We start from the raw sequence: 20659 nt of genomic DNA on the forward strand, positions 1-20659 counted from the left end.
GTGTGGCATGTGTTGCAATGTGTGTGTCCATCTGCATGTCTGCCAAGTGAGTCAGAGGTGTGTTTGGATGTGTCACTCGAGTGATGGTGCAATAGAAGAATGTTTTTCCAGAGTCACATTGTCACCTAGCATGTTGACAACCTCATAAGTGTCGAGTACATGCACATGCATGCGGATGTGCTTCTTTTGGCTGACTCCTTGTGTGTCTCTCATCCACAGGTACTTGCGCATGCTGTCTACTGGTGGCATTGTTGTGCTCCTGCTATTCCTCATGAACACAGCAACTTGTGCTGAATCAGCGTTACATGCACGGACAAGTTTGAAAATCTCCTTTGGGTAAGGGATGCAGCACGGCTTTTTGGGTGTGGTATTTGTTTGGAATGTGTGTGCACTGCTCCTGTTCATGTTTGGTTACTTTGCATACATGTAGAATCACCATGGGGCACATGACATGGACCTGAATTCACCTGAATTGATGGTCAGACTTGGTGACAGTCATCTGTAATGGGATACTGGATTGTGATGAAGCCATCAATGTGTGTAACACTGCCCTCGGAAATATACGGGTTGCACCGGGTTGACATGGTGTGTGAATTCCCCATTAGAGGCTCAATGGTGTATAGCAGCCTGTCCGTGAGCAGCAGGGGGTGTTTAGCTGTAACCCGTCATTTGTGTGCCAGTTCTATGGATTTCCAGCATCTGTGGTGCAAAGGGGGGTGCCAGTGTCGGTCCCACATGTTCATCCACATGACCTGTGTATGTGTAGACAGAGTTGCATTAGCATTCCGACACACATGACTAATAAAGGTGTCCCTCTGCCTCCAAGGTGCCTCATCTCTGTCAATGGTGGTCTGTTGCCACTGTGCATGCGGCATGTCTAGCATAGTCATCAGAGATAGTGCATATGAGTCTATGTGTAGAGTAGCAAGATGCAAGATGTTTGTCAGGGATTAGAATCTGTATTGTGCATGATGTCCATGGCTGTGTAGGTATTGTGGCATGCCAGTCTCCACGACGGCAACTGTGCTGCATGTGCATCCATTGTGTGTGTGTGTGCCATGTTGAACCAGACATTCCTTCCTTGACATACACCTTTTGCATAGTTCCTTCCTGAGATCCTTGTCTTTGTGTGCAACTTGTGGCATTGTTTTCTTGACATGGCGCATGCTGCTGCATGCCCTGCAGCAAGGGCACCCAGTGTCCACGCAAACAAGCTGGTGTTCATCATGGATTGCTTGCTGACATGTGCTATGCTGATCAGCAGCATCTGTGCCTCATGCTGCAGCACACTCTGCATTATGCACAAGATCCCCAGTTCCATCCACCTCAAGGCAAGAGAGACCATCCCCCAGGTCAACTACAACATCCGTGTCTAATCCTACCATGCACTCTACGGACATGTGCGTTACAACTCCCATGATACTTGTCCACATCCAGGGTGCATCTGCAAAGCTCTGCTTCTACATCCGGCAACCAAGCCACATCAATGTCCAACAGAGATGGGGGAATGGATCACTGCCAGCTGCAGTATGACCTTCTCAATCCACGCACACACTCAGGATGCAGCCTACAACCACAACACAGCCTTGTGGCACTGTGATCCAAGACCCCATTGTGCCATCTCAATGCATCCAACCTTGGCCGGCCCACCATTCTCCACATCCACCTGACTCAAGCATGCAGGACATGGTTCTGCCACGTGTCTACACATACCTGGGAGTAGCACCCCAGGACACTCCACATGATCCCTGACCTCTGCGCATGACTGTTGCTCTTCTAAATAGGTCTGTAGGCACAGTTGTGCGGGCACCCCCTCAGCTGGTTGGGCCCATCACGGGTGAGTATGGTGCTCCATGTCTGTATTGGATGATACATTGTGACCCATGTGTGTCCTGTGCCAGACTCAGACCCCAGGGTATGGATGGTTGGAGTTACTTCTGAAATCAGGCATGGTTTGACTTTACAACACACACATGTAGTGGAATAATGCAAAATGACGGCATCATCTCGTGATTGTGATGATTTTTATTTGTGGTGGGGTACGTGTTTGGGGGATGACAAGAGGTGCTTGGCGGGAGTGTAGAATCCAAAGTTCACAGGGGGAGTTGGTATCCTTGCCATTGGAAGTCATCAGAGTCTATGCCACAGTCTTTGTCAACATTGGTCAGACAGTGACCAGCAAGTCCATGTGCCAGAGAATGTTATGTGATGATGTGCAGCTGTTGGGCCAGAGGGCCAGGTGCCAGGCCAGGTGACCTGGGAGATGGTGATGTTCCGCTGACTCTCACGGTCTTTTGTGTGGACGACCCACCTTCCTGCGGGGACCCTCAGAAGCAGGCCGTGACGATGCTTGTGATGCTCTGTCGGATGAATCCTCCTCCTCCTGATCCCTCCCTGTGGGTGGTGCTGTTCTTCGCCTGGTGGCACAGGGAGGGTTGCCCATGTTTTCGGCAATCCGACGGAGTACACGGGTCATGTCCGTTTACACCGCCACGAGCTCAGCCTGTCTTGCCTCCATCCGTCCTTGGTGTCGCTGTTGACAGGCATGTTGCTCGGCCTGCAGGGTCTTCATCTCCTAGAGGGTCCCCTTGATGTCTGTGAGGGTGGACGCAATCTGGACCATGCCCCTGGTGTCACGCCGGTATGTGTCCAGGATGTTGCTGACGTGTGACATAACCGGTTCCTGAGCCAACTGGTCAGGTTCGCGCCTCTGCCGTCCTCCACTCCCACCACCCCTGCCCACTTGCGCCTGGCCTGCCGTTGTGGGCACATCGGGTCTCCGGGACCCCTGAGGGATGGCATTTGCGGTGTCGCCTGCCTCCTCCTGGGTGCCCGGAGAACCTTGTCCCTCCTGGACAGACTGGCTGTGTTGTTGTGTGCGGGCAGGGCTCCTGGGTGTCTCCTGGGATGTGGCAGGAATGGGGGTGGTGGTTGGCACAGTTGTACCTGACGCAGGTGCTGCAGGTGGTTGGACACCAGAGGGTTCAGGTTGGTCTGGGTCATCCACGGAGTGGTGAGAGTCATCGCTGCCGGTGGGGTCCTCTTCACGCAGAGCCTGGTCCTGTGAGTCTTCCCCCCCAGTGTTGGGGGGAGATCGACGACGTTGACCTGTGTGTGAGAGAGACAATGTTAATTGTGTTACATGCGACATCCATGTTTCATTTATTTTTGAGTTGGCACAGTTCCTCTGGGTGGTTGGATTTGGCTTGCATTCCTCTCACAGTGCACTTGTGCATGGGTATGTCCCTTGGCCACAGCTTTCGACACTTTACTTATGTGTGACACAATCTTCGTTGATGCATCTTTTTGGAACGCAGTCAGCAGTGTAGTGAGCGGGCGTAGCAAGCCATGCAGAGCCGCCTTACGTGTTGCACTCTACGTGCCAAATGGTGTTTTTTCCATGGTATTTGAGAATGCAGGTAGGTAACTTAAGCATTTGTGACAAGGTTCTGACAAACACAGTGGGTGGGTATACTGGGTGTAAGGTTAGGTTTGTGCCTGCAGCACGGATGTACTCGTGCACAGATTGACACATGGCCCAGTGTTTATCAAAGGTTAAAGGGGGGTTCACGCACTGCCAAACCTTGTCTACATGCACACAGTCCACCTGCTGACGAGCGGACATGGCCACACCACCCAAGGGTGATTTGGTCTCCCTCTGTCTCCCTCTCTCACTCCCTCTGTCACCCTCCTCCCTCTGTCTGTCTCCCTCTGTATCCCTCTCTCCCTCCCTCTGTCACCCTCCTCCCTCTGTCTGTCCACCTCTGTCTCCCTCTCTCCCTCACTCTGTCACCCTCCTCCCTCTGTCTGTCTCCCTCTGTCTCCCTCTCTTTCTCCCTCTGTCACCCTCCTCCCTCTGTCTGTCTCCCTCTGTCTCCCTCTCTCCCTCCCTCTGTCACCCTCCTCCCTCTGTCTCTCTCCCTGTGTCCCCCTCTGTCTCCCTCCCTCTCTCTCCCCCTCTCCCTCCCTCTGTGTGTCACCCTCTGTCACCTCAGCCCAGCTTCCTGGGCACACACAGTTTGTAGGTCTTTCAAAGGCCATTGGCTTGTTCATGTGGGTTTGTTTCTAATCACCGGGCACCTAATGGGCAGAGTGTCTGAGTCTGCGCTGCTGCTGTGGCGGTGTGTGCTGACACTCTTTCAGAGTGTTGCATTTTCATTAGCTGCTGTTATGTGCAAATTGTGCCTTCATACCCATGTCATCCTGCAACGCGGCCACATTTGCCGGCAACACAGTACTGTGTGGGGACACACTGTTTGTATGGCTGTGCCCTGGGCCATATGGGCTGAGGGCATTGTTGTGTGCTTCTGAGTTGCTCAATGTTAGTTTTGAGGCCCACCCTCCCGGCATCGGGGACATCCTGTCTTGTGTTGGTGTTTTGTGTGGCCTGTGACTTGGCATGGCCTTGCTTGGGGCATGGGGCATGGAGGCGCTAGTGTGGCATGTGTGTGTTTTTGGAGTGTAGTTGTGTCCGGTACTGGCTTTGGGGGGGTTGCGTGCATGATTGGTATTTTGGTTGTGTATGGCGTTCCCCCCATGTGAGGTGAGTTGTTTGTGTACTCACCAGGCTCTCGGACTCCTTCTAGTCCATCTACTCCCACCGGCGGCAGCGTGGCCATCACCTTCTCCTCCCAGGGATGGTATTGTACCCGTCTGCGGGGCGGCCCTCCTCCAGTGATGTTCCCCTGGTTGTGATCGTCCGTCATTTTGCGGCGGACCGTCCTCCACAGATCGTTCCACCTGGCTTGGCACTCATGCCTGGTCCTTCTGGTGTCCCCAACAGCATTCACAGAATTGACAATCCTCTGCCACAGGGCTGATTTTTCGGATATGCTGGTCCGTCTGACCAATGTTCCAAAGAGCTGTGGCTCGACTCTGACGATTTCGTCGACAAGGACCTCCAGCTCCTCCTTTGTGAACTTTGGATTCTTGTTAGTGGGCATGGTGTGGGGTATGGGTGTGGATGGTTGTGGGGGTGTTGGTGTGGATGGTTGTGGGTGTGTGAGTGTGGTTGTGAGTGTGTGTGTGTGTGTGAATGTGATGAGGGGGTGTTTGTGATGGTGGTTGTGTGAAGGAGTGCAAGTGTAAGGTGTATTGATGGATGTAGTATGGTGCAGTGCGTTGTCTCTGTGGTCTGGCAGTAGTGGATCTGTTGCAAAGGATCATGGTTTGTGTGTGTTGGGCCTTTTTATTGGTCCATTTGTGGGTGTAGCTGTGTTTGAACTTTGGGTGGGTGTGTTATAAGGAGTGGTTGTGTTTTGGGCCTCTGTTTAGCTGTTTGGCAGTTGCAGGTCAGTGTATAGGATGTATTTGGGCTTGTTGAACATGTTTTGTGGTGTTGTGTGCATCGAATTGATTCTCCTTGTGTTGTTTTGGTTGGTCCTGGTTCAGTACGAGTGTTTTTTGCGTCTGTACGGTGCGTACATGGGCCATGTTGTTGTACAGTGCTGTCCTTTGCTATGGCTTAGTACGACTCGTACATGCGCGATGTTGGGTGAGGGTGCTGGTGTAGGGGCCTGGGGTAGGGTGCGTACAGACACGGGCAGGGTGTTGGTCCGCACCGGCCATCGGTGGTGGTGTTTCGCACCGTACATACAGGGGGGGCTGGGTGTACGCTCCGTACATACACGGGTGGGGGTACGCTCTATACATACACGGGTGGGGAGTTGGTACGCTCCATGCATACACAGGTGGGGGTACGCTCCGTACATACACGGGTGGGGGTACGCTCCGAACATACACGGGTGTGGGTACGCTCCGAACATACATGGGTGGGGGTACGCTCCGAACATACACTGGTGGGGTGGGGGTACGCTCCATACATACACTGGTGGGGGTTCGGCGCGTACATACACGGGTGTGGGTACGCTCCATACATACACGGGTGGGGGTACGCTCTGTACATACACGGGTGGGTGTACGCTCCGAACATACACTGGTGGGGTGGGGGGTATGCTCCATACATACACTGGTGGGGGTTCGGCGCGTACATACACGGGTGTGGGTACGCTCCATACATACACGGGTGGGGGTAGGCTCCGAACATACATGGGTGGGGGTACGCTCCGAACATACACGGGTGGGGGTATGCTCCGAACATACACTGGTGGGGTGTTGGTACGCTCCATACATACACGGGTGGGGGTACGCTCCGAACATACAATGGTGGGGTGTTGGTACGCTCTGTACATACACTCGTGGGGGTTCGGCGCGTACATCCGCGGACGGGGGGGCATTTGGCGCGTACATACGGGGGCTGGGGGGGTGCTCGGCGCATACATACGAGGGCTGGGGGGTGTTCTGCGCATACATACGGGGTCTGGGGTGGGGTGTTCGACGCGTATGCGGGCACATGTCTCCATGGTTGCTATAGGATTTCGCTCCGTACGTGCATTCGGACGGACGGGAAGGATCGTACTTGCGCGCTCGGACTTCAGTTTTCAGATTCAGACGTAAAAATGTCTGGGGACGTGTCGGACACCTTTTCCGACCCGAGGACGTGTCGGGGAATTTACCCAATGCGATTCGTATGGACTTTTTAACATGCGAATCGTACTTGCCAGTTTGAACGGGACTTGTACGATTCGGGCGGTAAAAAATCCAGATACGAGTCGTACGGGGAATATTTTTCCAGGATCGGAATCGGCCCCAAAGTGTCTATTCCTATCAACTGCTTCATTTGTTTATTTATTGATTTGTTGTATGTGTCACTTATGTGGACTTCAATCAGTGTGTCTCCCAACATTTCCATTCTCATCAGGTTTTCCATATAGATTTGTGTGTGTCCATGTTTCTTTACTTTATCTGATAAATGCTTTAGGTCTGTTACTCCTTTTTTTGTCTAAGAAATGTCAACATCAGACAGCAAGCAGGGGAAGCAGAACAGGGAATTTGTTGAAGTACAACCTGTAAGCTAACTTTTGTGTACCAGGTGATTGAGAATGTATGTCTGTAAGTCTTCCCTCTGTCTTGAGAACTTTGTTGTAGTTTTTGGTCTGGCCAGTCAGATTCTAATTGTTTTTCAATCAGTTTATCTTCACATCTCAGTCCAATGAATGGCCTTGCAAGTAGCTGCTCTACTGTGTTCATATTGTCTTACCAATATTAAAGTCACCTGTCAATAATCAAAGTACAATGTATAAGGTTTGGTGCAAAAACATCTAATTTCAGTTTAAATACATATCGTATGCATTATCCCAATATATCCCCAACAGCTCCCCTTTGCATAATATGATTGCTAAAAATATAGCCTAATAGCCTGCTCCCTCGGTATGCCATACTAGTTGCTGACGGCACTGAAGCAGACATATCTTGAATCGCAGGTGAGGGCCTGTAGCAGGGCATGGCATAGTGCCTTCAACAACTGGTATAGCCCGAGGCAGCTGGGCTATAAGGCTATTATTACATTCCATTCGCTGAGGGTAGAATGTTCGAAATTAAAAAGGAGGAAACAGAAAGACAAACATTAGAATTATGTTGGAGCAGAAGGCTTACACTAGCCATTATTATCCCTGAGCCAATTCATTGGCTATCTTTTAATACTGATTACACAGTTCCATGCCTCAAATTGATACTGATGTACACCCACCCCACCATGTAGACCATGTAGACCACATACATAGCCCTTAACTACAATGTAAAAAAAGAGCATCAGTTTCCTTACCTTAAAAGTTGGGGTTGTTGTGTTGTAGTGGTGCAAGAACAGCAAAGGAGGCTGGGCCCTCTTGTTCTTTACCCAAAAATTAGGTAAGGTTTGTCAGGCTTCAGCAGGTTCTGAAAAGAAAAAATATAACAATTTAGTTATCCAAACACATACATTATATGCCGAAGTCAAGTGATGCCTGTGAAAATCAGTGGAGGTGAAAATGGGTTCCTTTGGATCCCAAGTTTTAGTGTTGACAATTCAGTGGTAGGCATTGGCAGAAGTGGTATTTACTATTACTTACTAGGATTAAAAAAGGAGAGGATTTTCTAATTTTTTAATATGATCAAATAAACCTTCATGCTTTGCCCAACATCCGCCCATGCACGTCCCCCTACTGGAATTGGGCCCAAGGCAATGAGAATGCACAGAGGGTTAACATGCAAAGAATGTGTACCATGCATATCACAAAAGTGCAATAGTTCAATGGGCTACTGATTTTCTCAGAGAAATGCTTCTGTTACTGGCAGTTTTAAAGACACGAGACAAACACAGCAGAGAGAGTTATTAACTGTCATCAACTATTAACTGTCATGAAAGAGCTGTACAGAAACTGTCTTCGACTGCCATTTAATATGTAATATGAAGAGTATAAAATACTTCTGTTACATTGATTATAGGGTTAACAGCCAACTTTTATACATCTAAGTGATTCATAGCGATTGAAAATTTGAAAAGACCCTCTCCATTGTAAGTAATAAAAGTGTTATTGTTTTGATGGTTGCTGTGCACCCTTTTCCTGTAAGCACGCTGAAGGGCCTGTGATGCAACTTAGTGCGTACTTCATAGCCTAACCAAAACCAATTATTGCCTTCAACACTCATCAATGCAGGGCTTCTCAATGTAGCAATGCAAATAAAACTGGGAGTTGTCATGTAAACTAATTTCAGACGGGGTGGGGAGAGGTTAATGGCGGTGAAAAATCTACTTTCACCCTTTCAAACCGAATGTCCAAATGGCTGGCAACACATTTTCAAAAACTGTGTGCTAGCCAAGAAATTGCAGATTTTCATGAAGCACCAGATAGTGTCACGTTTCTTTTAGCACTATATGAAAATAAAAAGATGGATTTAAAGATGCACCAAAGGCAGGCTATAAACCTTGCCGAAGATGCGGGGTGTGAGTTGAGAGTACAATCATTTCCTGGGTAAGGTGTGTGTCGTCCACTCACAGAAGCTGGGAACTGCGATGATTAGCTGTTAGAGTAAAGCGTTTTGACATTTGGTGAAGACTGTAAAGTTACAATGAAACAACACGTGTCAGTGTGCATGCAGGCACTGCGGCAGATGCAAGTTTAAAGAGCCCATGCAGTGAATGATGTCATAATAAATCACAAATCCCAACTGGCATCATCAAACAAATGAGCATTCTATAATGCTTAGTATTGCAGAATTGAACAAAGAATGCCCCCCACTCCTACATTGGCTGGGCACATTTGCTTCCCCTTTCGTTGTATTGAAGTACAGCAGTCGAGAGGAATGGAGCCTAGGGTTCTGGTTAGTTATAGTCTCACCCCCTTTGACTAGTTTGCTCAGCTTCATAGGTACACCAGGCAAAATAAAACCTTGTTTTCACAGCATCCTTATTGAAAAGGCGGTTTTCAGGAGCTCAGAACAGAGTTTTTAATGATGAGGGGTGTTTACTTTTGTAGTCCAAGGCCCCACCCGCCCCCGCTTGCATTAGCTTACACTCTGTGCTCTTGCCTAATTCTATGGGGTCAGAATGTTTGCAAGGGTGATGGGACTATGAAGCAAGTAAAGAACATGCCACTCAATGATGTGTTTTTTTTTTTTGAACTGTCCAAAATTCATCTGTTAGTCACCCGCCTTATTATCATTAAACCTGCATGGCGAGGTCATGATTGGGTCACAGGCCCACACATACCATCGAAAAACACAAGCATTGGCAAAACTAACTTGAAATTATATTGCAGTCTGGCACACGATGTTCACGAACCTTCAACCTTGTAATTATTTTTTCCCGAATCCTCCTTCCCCCCCAATTAAACACACTGGCCTTCATTCATTGTCCCTTTCACAATAATTCAAACTATTTTGTGGCACCTACATTTGCCTTTAAAGTGGTTGGCTCTACTCATCGTAAATACTGTGTATATGTCCACAGGGTATCTTCATGGCAGAGTGTAATGATGATCAAGGCTCGCAGTCAGGAGAAATGTGACTCGAGCCTGGCCACAGCAACACTGGGCCAGGTGTGGTCTGCCTCATCACGCTCCCCCAGAGGGAGAGGGAGGGACAGACAGACTGGCTGAATAGCCCAGCAATGGAAATGGCAAATCACTGCATGGCTTCACAGTGAGCCATTGCAGTGATTGGTCATACTCCATTGGGGAAGAGCCTTCCACCCCCGCAGTGCCTCTCATATGCCCAAAGCTGCACAAGAGGCCTAAACTATGCCTGGCAATGCGTATCTCTACCAATCCAGATGGTGCTCTCTAGCTATAGCAAGTATCGCGCTGTAACACTCGTGAGTATCCGTGCTCGCTATAAATTAAAATAACATAACATAACATAACATAACATAACATAAAATAACTAGCAGTGCCAGGAATGGCTTCAGCAGGGGAACTTGCTGAAGCCTCTAGTGCACATGTCGGGCTGGCAGTAGAAATTCTCCATCCAGCCCAACATGCCCACTTGTGCTGTGCGCTCGCTGCCACCCACCACCACTATGTATGTAATTGTCATGACCGAAGCCCCACCCACTTTAGAGCCACTGATACCATGGCTGAAGGCTTACTGCTGCGGGCACGGCTCGGAATATAAATATTATTGAATAACTCATGTGATATTGTGTTGTGTTGACAGCAGTTGTGTAATATAATAGGGGGCAGGAGGGCCAGAAAACAACTGGCCCAGCACCCTAAGGCAGAAACTGTCCTGGGCCTTTTATTCTCTTCCCCATACACATCATGGCCCATACCATTTTGGTTGTGCATGTCATAATACTCCCCTCCCCCAAATTACTAAGAGGGATGTTCGCAACTCCACCATAACATCATATGGGAGTCCCTGGGTGAAGTTGCAGTGAAGATTTCTATTTTTGGACGGAGTCACTTTTTGGAAGTCAAAAATCTCCAGTGGGGCGAAGCTGCAGAGTGAAGACAACAAGGCGTCCATGAGGCTGGAAACCCATCTGAAGAGGGGTAGCCAAGCTGAACAGGATTTGTTGCCGTGGAGAAGAACGTAGCAGGAGCTACCACAGAGTCAGGCTGACCGGCGATGCTCCTTGTGCCTATTGGCAAGCAGGTAGGTCCCATTCTCCTATTGTTTCTCAGGCCACTAATGGGTGGAAAGTGTATAAGTCCTAGATTTCAGTTTTTCGCTGTTAGGGCACCTTTCCAACCACTTCAAAAGGTCAAAGACCGGGTGGACACCACTTGAATGATAGGGCTCATTTCAGGGAAGGTCCAGGTACAGGGCTCAAGTTGTTAGAGATATTTGTGTCCCTGTATTTAAGAACTGGAGGCCAGCCAATTAGTCCTTGGAGTCACTAAGGTAGTCCTAGGATCAAGCAACAAAGCAGGCTTTAAGCAGCCGGGCAGTCCTCTGAGGGTACAAGAGAGGCCTCAAGCAGCAGCAAAGTCTTCTGGTAGCAGCAGGGCACTCCTCTCAACTAACCATTTTATCAGTCAGTATATGTGGAGCGCATACTGTCACCCTTGGGGGCATCTAGGCACCGAGGTGCCATGTCTCCGTCAAAGGCAGTCATTTGAAATGGGATTGGGGCAGGGAACAGCTCCACCCCACCCATCCTGGCAGAATGGTCTATCCTGCCTACATCTAGTTGTCCCCCTTTGTCTCACTGCCTAGGAGGAATACACAAATACCAACTGCCAACTCTAATCACAGTCGTGTGATCTAGGACACAGACTGCAGCCACCATGTGGTTAGTACAAGAAAATGACAACTTCTAAAAGTGCCATTTTCAGAATTGTAACTTAAAATCAGACTTTGCTGTTAAGTAACATTTTAAATTGCAATTCTTTTGTGACCAAACAGGACATTTCTACCTGTTCCTAATCAAACGTTAGCACTTATTAAATGTTATAAGGTAACCAATGTTATCCTAGCAGGAGTGGTAGCTCTCACAGTGGTGGCAAACAAATTTGAGGTTTTTCACTACCAGGAAAAACCTATAAGTACATGTCAAACTTTTTAAATACACTGCTGCCTACCTTACGGGCTATTTAGGGCATTCCTTATGGGTGAATATTATGTATTAGAAAGGGATGTTTAGGCCTGGAAAAAGGTTTATTTTAGCCATATTGAACTGGCTGTTTAAAAACTGTACACACGCTCTGATGGCAAGCCTGAATCATGTTTTAAAGGGCTACATAAGTGGGTGGCATGATTGCTGCAGACCCACTAGTAGCATTTAATATACAGGCCCTGGGTAGCTACTGTCCCACCTTACTAGGGGCTTATAAGCAAGTTAAAAGTGCCAATTGATTGTAAACCAATTTTACCATGTTTAAAGGAGAGAGCGTAAGCACTTTGCCACTGGTTAGCAGTGATAAAGTCCTAATGCCAAAACAACAAAATTCAGAAAACAGGAGTGGGGAAGGCAAAAAGTGAGGGTGTGACCCTGCAGAGATGGCCAAAACCCTCAATCATTGATATTTAGTGGCTCATTAGGATAACGGGCAGATTTCCACCGCCTGTATGGCGTGGCGATCCGCCCGCCAAAAACCTCCGCCCCCTGCAAATTTCCCCCGCCACATTACCATGACGGGGGGTACGCCGGTAGGCAATTCGCCTGATTGCCTACTGGGCGAAAAAGCAGTTAATAATGTGGTGGTATCTGGTCGACACCGCCATCCATATTACTGTGCAGATGGGGACATGCCATTCCGTGGCGGAGGCAGGAGGTTTTTGCCATTGGGGGCCCGTAGCAGGCCCCCAGGGATTCTGGGGGTTGGGGGGTGCACATAGGGGGTACCTATGGTACCCCCCTGCAGTTCCATGCACAACATGGCAGGCACAGCGCAGTGCCTGCCATGTTGTGCATGGAAGTGCATGACATGCCTTCTTGGCATTGTGGCGGGCGGTGCTGAGAGCACCGCAGCTGCAATGTCAAGTATGCAGGATGTGTCCACCAGTGTGGCGGGCGCATCCTAATACCACCAACGGGACCCCCGCACCGATGGCAGGCGGGTGTCCGCCCGCCATCCTAATGACCCCTAAGTGTTCATAATTATTAAAAGTGATGTATAGAATTTATTAAAATTATTTTGATTATGTTTCAATAAACATATTGTCATGTTAAAATGTAAATGTAAAAAGGGTTATTAAAATATTTTAAAATTAAATAAAAATACCTACCACAGTTAAAAACCTTTTTAAACATTTAATTATAGGTATTTAAATTCTTAAGTATTTTAAAACATTTATTTTATCATTATTTTATTTGGTGTTTTATTTTAAGTCCCTTACTCCGTTATTTTCTATGGGAGGGGCTTACAATACCAATGTATGGCCATGTGCGGTGCTAGACGTACTCTAGTTCTGAGCTGAGTACTTTACTACTGTTTTTCCTGTAGCAACTATAGAAGTGCAGTTTGTGAATAGCTATGGGCATACTCATTTGTGAGTGTGTTGATATCCCACCCTAAAGCCTTTCCTGATACTCCTAGACACTCCTTAAACACTTCCATTGTCCTCCCTTAACTGTGTCCCTTTATTCACAAACGTTTCCCATTTTACCACCTCTCCCATGTGTCCCAATATTTATTACTAAAACGTATATCTATATGAATGGAGACCCTGCAGAGGTAATGAAATCTCTGCGCGTATAGGTTTGGTAGAAACAGAGGCCTAAACTTTGCACAAGGCTTGTGAATAGCATTTTGTAGTATATTTTGTAGTGCTAAAGACATGCTATAAAAAGCCATTTTGTGAATGAACCCCTATATTTATAACTCTTCCTTCAATATTTTTTTTCATAGGCAAAGTATATAGCTCATTCACAATCTTTCTAAGCAACATGGTGGTTGATTTTTGTTTGTAAACACATTTTTCATGAAATAAAAAGGCCTTTGTACAATTGTAACATTGTGCTGTAGTTTGACATCACACGCCCTTTGACTTTAATGACATCACAGGTAGTGACACCACATGACCCTGAATATTCAGAGAAAGTGATGTTATGTGAACCTAACCCTTATTTTATCATGATTATTGACATTTCTGAAGTTCCATTAATATAACAGTACAACTCAGAAAACTGTCTATTTTAAGATGATAACATGAACTTTGAAAATTGTGGGGTGTAATGCGTGCCCTTAATTGTTGAGAATGGGCAAAGTAAGTGAGCCAGATCTCTTTGAGGAGGAGACTTCAAGATTTCTTCTTCCAAGAACATTTTGAAAAGTGCTAAGAAATAGTACATTTTAAAGCATTGTTAAGCATAATTTTCATGTAAGTCTGCTAAAACGTCACAGGTTATGAAGAGACACCTATTAAATATTCAAGTCCTTTCATGGGGTGCAAAGCCAATGAAATATGGCGCTCTTTAGGAATTGACGCTGGTTTATTTTCAAAATGTGCCCCCATATATCAAAAACTGCCTCCATTGGGCTTGGTCCAGTTTTTTGTCATGGGTGTCCACCATAGGCACTGGTGTTTGCTTAGAACCAACATTACGTACAATACAACAATACCAGAATTTTGGTATTGATAAAGTACATATATCATGGTAACCTGCATGACAAAATTACCTGCAGCTTGTCAGGGCCAGCATTTTGTCATGGTTTCTCAGATCCATATGACATGGTTGTCATCCCTTATAACAAGAATTAATGACAATGTGCTACTGTCACCTATTCAGAGAATCTCCTCAAGTTTGCTACCATTTTTCAATGGGTGCCCCAAATGCTAAGGTTTACCCTTAGTGTGCACATACCAGTATTTTAACTTGGTTGCCCATTAAGTCAAAAAATACCTCAAGTATGTAAGTGCCAATATTTTTGCCATGGTGCCTTTACAAGCACAGAATGGCCTGCAGTATGCCTGGCCTAATGGCACATTCTCAATCACATTCAAACATTAACATTCACTTGCACTCATTTTTTCTCAGTCACTCTCTTGCACTCACTAATTCTTGCTCTTTTACGCCCACTCTTGCACATTCTTTGTCCGATTCACTCTCATTCACATGCTCTCACTCATTTATACTTTCTCACTTACGCTCACATGCACTTACTCTTACTTTCACTCATTCTCATTTATCCTCACTCAATCTGCCACACTTATTCTTATTCACAAGTACACTCACTCACTACCACTCACTCACACTCATTCTCACTCACTCTCTTACACACGTCACCTTCATTCTTACTCATCTATTCTTACTCACCCACTCTTAATCACTTGCAGTCACTCTTACACTCACCCACTCATTCTTTCTCATCCTGGTTGACTTATACTCATGGACACGTTGGGGCCCATTACGATGCTGGTTTCGGAACTGGGACCACCTGACTTCCGTTCGGTGGTCCCGACCTCCTGATTAAGATGCAACCACACACTGTCCAGTCGCATTCTGACATTTCCCTATGGGAGCATGTATTACTGCCGTAAACCAGCCATAGTGCATGCTCCCATAGGGAAATGGGAAGTGGTGTTAATCCCTGCACCCCATGGCAGGCACCTCAAGGTACCTGCCACGGGGTGCAGGGATAAACAGGGGCACCATAGGTGCCCTCTTGGCCCCCAACTGGAGGGTACACACATAAGGGGGCCCTGCTAGTGGTACCAAAACATGCTTTCCAACAGGGTATCCATGTCAGAAAGGCCGGCGTTGAAACCCTGCCCAAAACCGTGCATCGTAATCCCAAGGGCAGAAAGACCGCCATTTGGGATACTGGCCGGCCTCCGACTGGCTGACAGGCTCCTTGAGCCCGTCAGAAGCCAGCCAGAATGACCGGCTGGTTAAGTTTCCGACTGCCAGCATTGTAATGCAACAGTCGGAAAGTAAACTGAGATGCATCCCAGAAAGGCTCCGACCAGCCCCATAGTATCACTCATTCTTACTCACTACCTGCCATCACTCAATTTCAACAATACTAAAGATGTCTCTCTCACACAAACATTCGCTCACCTGTAAGCATGCACAGAATGAACATTCTTTTATTCATCTCAGTTGCCAGCGAAGGTCTGGTTCCAGCTCATGGTGCTCTGTTTTCTAATATTTAATATTACTATAATGAATAAATAAATAGGCAGAAAACAAGGAAAGTCTAGCCTGAATGACCATGAGAGCGAGCACTGATTTCCCCACCTTTTAGGCCAGGGGTGGAAAAGGCAGTGTCAGGAGTTATAAAGAGTTAGTCAGGGGTTGCAGCTGGGACTACTGGCGACCCCGAAATTGCATCTATGAATATTGGCCTGCATTATACATTATATATTTGAAATCACAAGCTATTCAGAGAAGGATACAGTTAAACAGACAGCTTTAGATTTTGGATACCGAGAAAGCATTTGATTTAAAGAACTAGGGATTCCTACTTTCAGTGATGGAAGAAATATATTTGCCCTTCTAGTTGCCATGGCTGGTACACTTGCCGGCTTTTTTATTCTCTATTGCATAGTCCTAAGGTAAAACTCATACTGATTGGAAATCTCGATTGCTTTCTTATTATTATTAAATGTGAGCTAATGTGCAAAAAAGAAAAATTTTGCAAAAATTAGAGTTGTACAAATAAGCAATATTCCTGTTCTAGTTATCTTAGGTACATTGCAAAAAAGCATGGGTTTCCTTCATACCCATTTTTTATTCATTATATTTGACCATAGGAATTGGTTCATGATCAGTAAACAATAAAATCTAATTATAGGGTGCAGCTCAGTTATTGGCTCTGGGTATCACTTCTTTTTGGGCAACTTACAAACATTATATATCATTGTTACCAGTGACTTCTGATCTAATATTATATTATGTGTATGTCAAATTTAACAGATTAATAAGTTGTAGGTGAACCTTTGCATCTACTTTTCAGAAATTAATGGATTTCCGTGTTCACCCATGGGTATTACATCATTTTCTACCACAAACTGCAAGTGGGAAGAAACCACAAAAAAAGGGAAGAATCTACTATGAACCGCAAAACTCTGGTAAAATTATATTAGTTTTTTTACAATTGAAACTAGGGAGAGGGTGATCTTCCCACAGCAAACCTATTGTTGATGCCAGTTTTAGAAACAATAGCATACACTTACTTGTTCATCCCTTTTTCCAAAAACAAATGCCCGTAGGACCCAATTTCTGTTGGATCTCAAATCCCTTCCCATTTATGTGCAAGTAGTACTCATTTTGCAATCATTCTCCTCTGCCTCTCTAACGTTTACTGCTAAATCTAAGGCTTCCCTGTGTGAAGATTGCAGCTTAGAAAATATGGAAGAGGGGATGGCAGATGTCTCTGCATCTAGATTCTACATTTCGTTTTGAATAAATGTATAAGTACTACTGTATTAATAATAATGTACTACAAAATGCTGATTGTAAATTGGGCCCCACGTTTCGCCATATTTTGGATATTTTCTAGGATCTCTCCAGAAGAATCCACAATCCCTGGATACCTTTAAAATCATCAACATGTGGGAAAATAAGAACACAAATTTGACAAAGATACATTTTGAGGGAAAAAAATATAGGAACGTAAAACTGAACTTCCCCAAACATTACAAAGGGCTCAGCAGTTGAAGCATCAGCACTTAAGAAGTTAAGACTTCTGCCGGTTAAACTTGAAATTTGTGACCGGGAACTGAACTTCTGCAGACATGTAAATGTAGCGGTATTTGTCAGTGAAAATGTAACTATACCTAGGCCTATGCTATTCAACTGGGGTTGTGAATGTTGGAAAACTCCAATAGTGGGGAAGTGTATTCAAGGGGTGTAATGCCTCACTGAAGATCACAACCTTGTAACTGAACCCCGAAGTGCTCTGTGATTAAAGTACTTTCTTATATAGTTAACAAAAAAGCATTGGGACGAGCAATAGATCATTGTGTCTGTTGGTTGATTGTTAAGTTCTTTGGTCCTGCTCCCCAACCTAAGAAGACCTTGACTACTTGCACTCACTAACCTGAATCAAATGCAGAAAGAATGTACTTGGCACAGTTTGCAGAGCCAGTAGAACTAAAAATGACCTTAATAACCATAGTAGTGGCTAGTAGGCCCTGCCCTCGTTACTAATTGTGGAACCTCCTGAGGCTTGAGCCGGGAGTAGCGCGAATTGCGTTTTTAAAAAACTGTTGCACTTACCGCCCTGAGCACCAAAACCTTGCTACGAGCCCCCCGCTGACAGCTGATCAAAACGCTGCCACCGGCGAGTGTCTGTTCGTCCCCCTGCCGCCATTGACCAGGACACAGGCCACGCCCACCGGGATAGGCCACGCCCCCTTCCTCTACTCCTGCCTCCTATAAAGCATGTGTCTATACAGGAAGTGCAGCGGACGAGCGCAGCGGGCGCGACGAATGCGCGCCGAAGGCACGCATAAGGCAAGCTCGTCTGCGCTCGTCCGCGCCGAGTCCGGGCCAGGGGCCACGTCCCCTACATCCCAGGCTAAACAGATCTTAGCCTACAGCGCAGACGCTCTACATGGCATGAGGTCCTTGGGACCGGACTGTGAAAGGCATTGCCTTGATGCAACGTCTCTTCCAGCCATTTGCCCAAAATGTAACGTCCCCCTTAACATGTAGCAGACCAAAACCCTGAAGCATGAATACTGTATGTTCCTATTAAACTGCAGATCCCTGCCAAAACATAAGGTGGAAATTTCCTTCCTACTGGAAGAGCGTATGCCGGACGCAGTGTTTCTCACCGAAACATGGTTGGCGTTAGACTCCGACCCTGCCGTTGTAACATCCCTCCCATCTGGCTTTCAAATCATTCGACAAGACCGTCCGGAGGGTAGAGGGGGCGGGCTAGCAATTATATTTAAAGAACAATATCATTGCAGACTCATCCCGGAAACTATCCCAGATTGTGAGAGCCTAGCCTTCTCGCTGGAGTTTTCTCCCAACCACTGTTTTTCGGGCACATTGATATATCGCCCACCTGGCCCCCCTAAACAATTTCATAATCTCCTACCAGCAATTGTGGCGCCACGCACTAGCGCGGCTGCCAACTATACTGTGTTAGGCGATTTCAATTTTCACTTTGATTCACCGCTGGATCCTACGGCTACTACACTAGCCGATGACCTGGCCGCGCTACAACTTATCCAATGAGTAAAACCATCGACTCATGTGAAAGGACACCTTTTAGATCCAGTGTTCAGTAACTGTGTGGATTTTGTGGTTGGGCCTCCACTTCCCCTCCCATGGACTGACCACTCTCTGGTGCCCTTTACTTGGTTTACCCAGAAACCCATTCCGGTAACACCGATGATAAGACATGCCAGATCCTGGGCGCGGATACCAGTAGACGAATGGAAAAATAAACTTATGAAAGAACTTCCCCCTAATAATGAGGATCCATGTCTGGCGAACCAGGCCTATGAGAACTGGATCCTGCACTCTCTCGATACCATCCTCCCCCTTAAGAAATTAACGGTAAAACGTCCCCATAAAACAGCACCTTGGTACTCGGAGGCCCTCAGGGACAAAAAGCGCCAATGCCGGAAAATTGAAAGGAAATGGCGTCTAGACTACTCCATGGAGGAAAAAACTCTATATCGAGAAGAAATAAAAGCCTACAAAAAGGAAGTAAAAGCTGCTCAAGCGGCATACTTTTCTGACAAGATCCTAGCTGCAAAATCTAAACCTAGGGAAATCTTCCAAACTCTGCAAAAACTTACAAAACCACCTCCCCCCAGTGCATATGAGGAAAAATCTGTTTCCCAATGCAATGACCTGGCGGAATTTTTCTCAGCCAAAGTAAATAAAATATACGCTTCCTTCCCCTGCACTACCACTCCTCTGATAGCTCAGGATGAAACCAGGGGGACAGACGCTGTTCTAAGCTCTCCACCCACGCTTGACCACTTTCCTTGCATGGATCTCGAAGTTGTAGAGTCCATGGCTCGAAAAGTAAAATCTGTATCCCCAACTGACCCGGCACCCCCAGAAGCCATGTTGCTAGCATCTCAGGCTGTCCTACCTATCATCAAAAATCCCCTGAACGCTTCCATCGCTTCTGGCATCGTCCCTCCTGCCTGGAAACTGGCGATGGTCCGAGCGCTGATAAAGAAGCCAAACCTGGACCCATTGGACTTTGGCAATTATCGTCCTATTTCCCTGCTCCCCTGGGTGAGTAAAATCGTGGAGAAGTATGTCAATCTCCAGCTGGTTAGCTTTCTTGAAGATAACCAGCTGTTAGATACCACTCAGACAGGGTTCAGACCTAAGCACGGAACAGAGTCCACCCTCCTAATGGTCATCGAGGAGTCCAGGAAAATTCTTGAACAGGGAGGATCAGTGGCAGTGATCCTCCTTGATCTCAGCGCGGCGTTCGACACGGTCAGTCATAACACTCTACTGAACCGTCTTTCGAATGTCGGCATTGTGGACAAGGCCTGGCTCTGGTTAAAATCTTTTCTGAGTAACAGGTCGTTCCAAGTGTTTGACGGACAGACAGTGTCTTCCAGCATGCCCCTGAAGTGTGGAGTCCCCCAGGGCTCCTCTTTAAGCCCCGCGCTTTTTAATATCTACATGAGGCCACTGGCTGAGGTAGTTCGTCCGTATGGAGTCAAGATCATATCCTATGCGGACGACACCCAGTTGGTGGTCTCATTAGCGCAGGAGGCTCAACAGCCACTTTCAGGTGGACTAACAAAATGCTTGGAGGAGGTGAAGGCCTGGATGACTCTGTCATCATTAAAGCTCAATGGTGACAAAACGGAGCTTATGCTCCTGGGCCCGGCTGATCCCACCTTCTTCAACTCACTATGGCCCACCTGTCTAGGCCCCCCCCCCGGCTCCGAAGGATAACAT

This window comes from Triturus cristatus, chromosome 2_2 (genome assembly GCF_964204655.1).
Source record: "Triturus cristatus chromosome 2_2, aTriCri1.1, whole genome shotgun sequence".
Taxonomy (NCBI): Eukaryota; Metazoa; Chordata; class Amphibia; order Caudata; family Salamandridae; genus Triturus; species Triturus cristatus.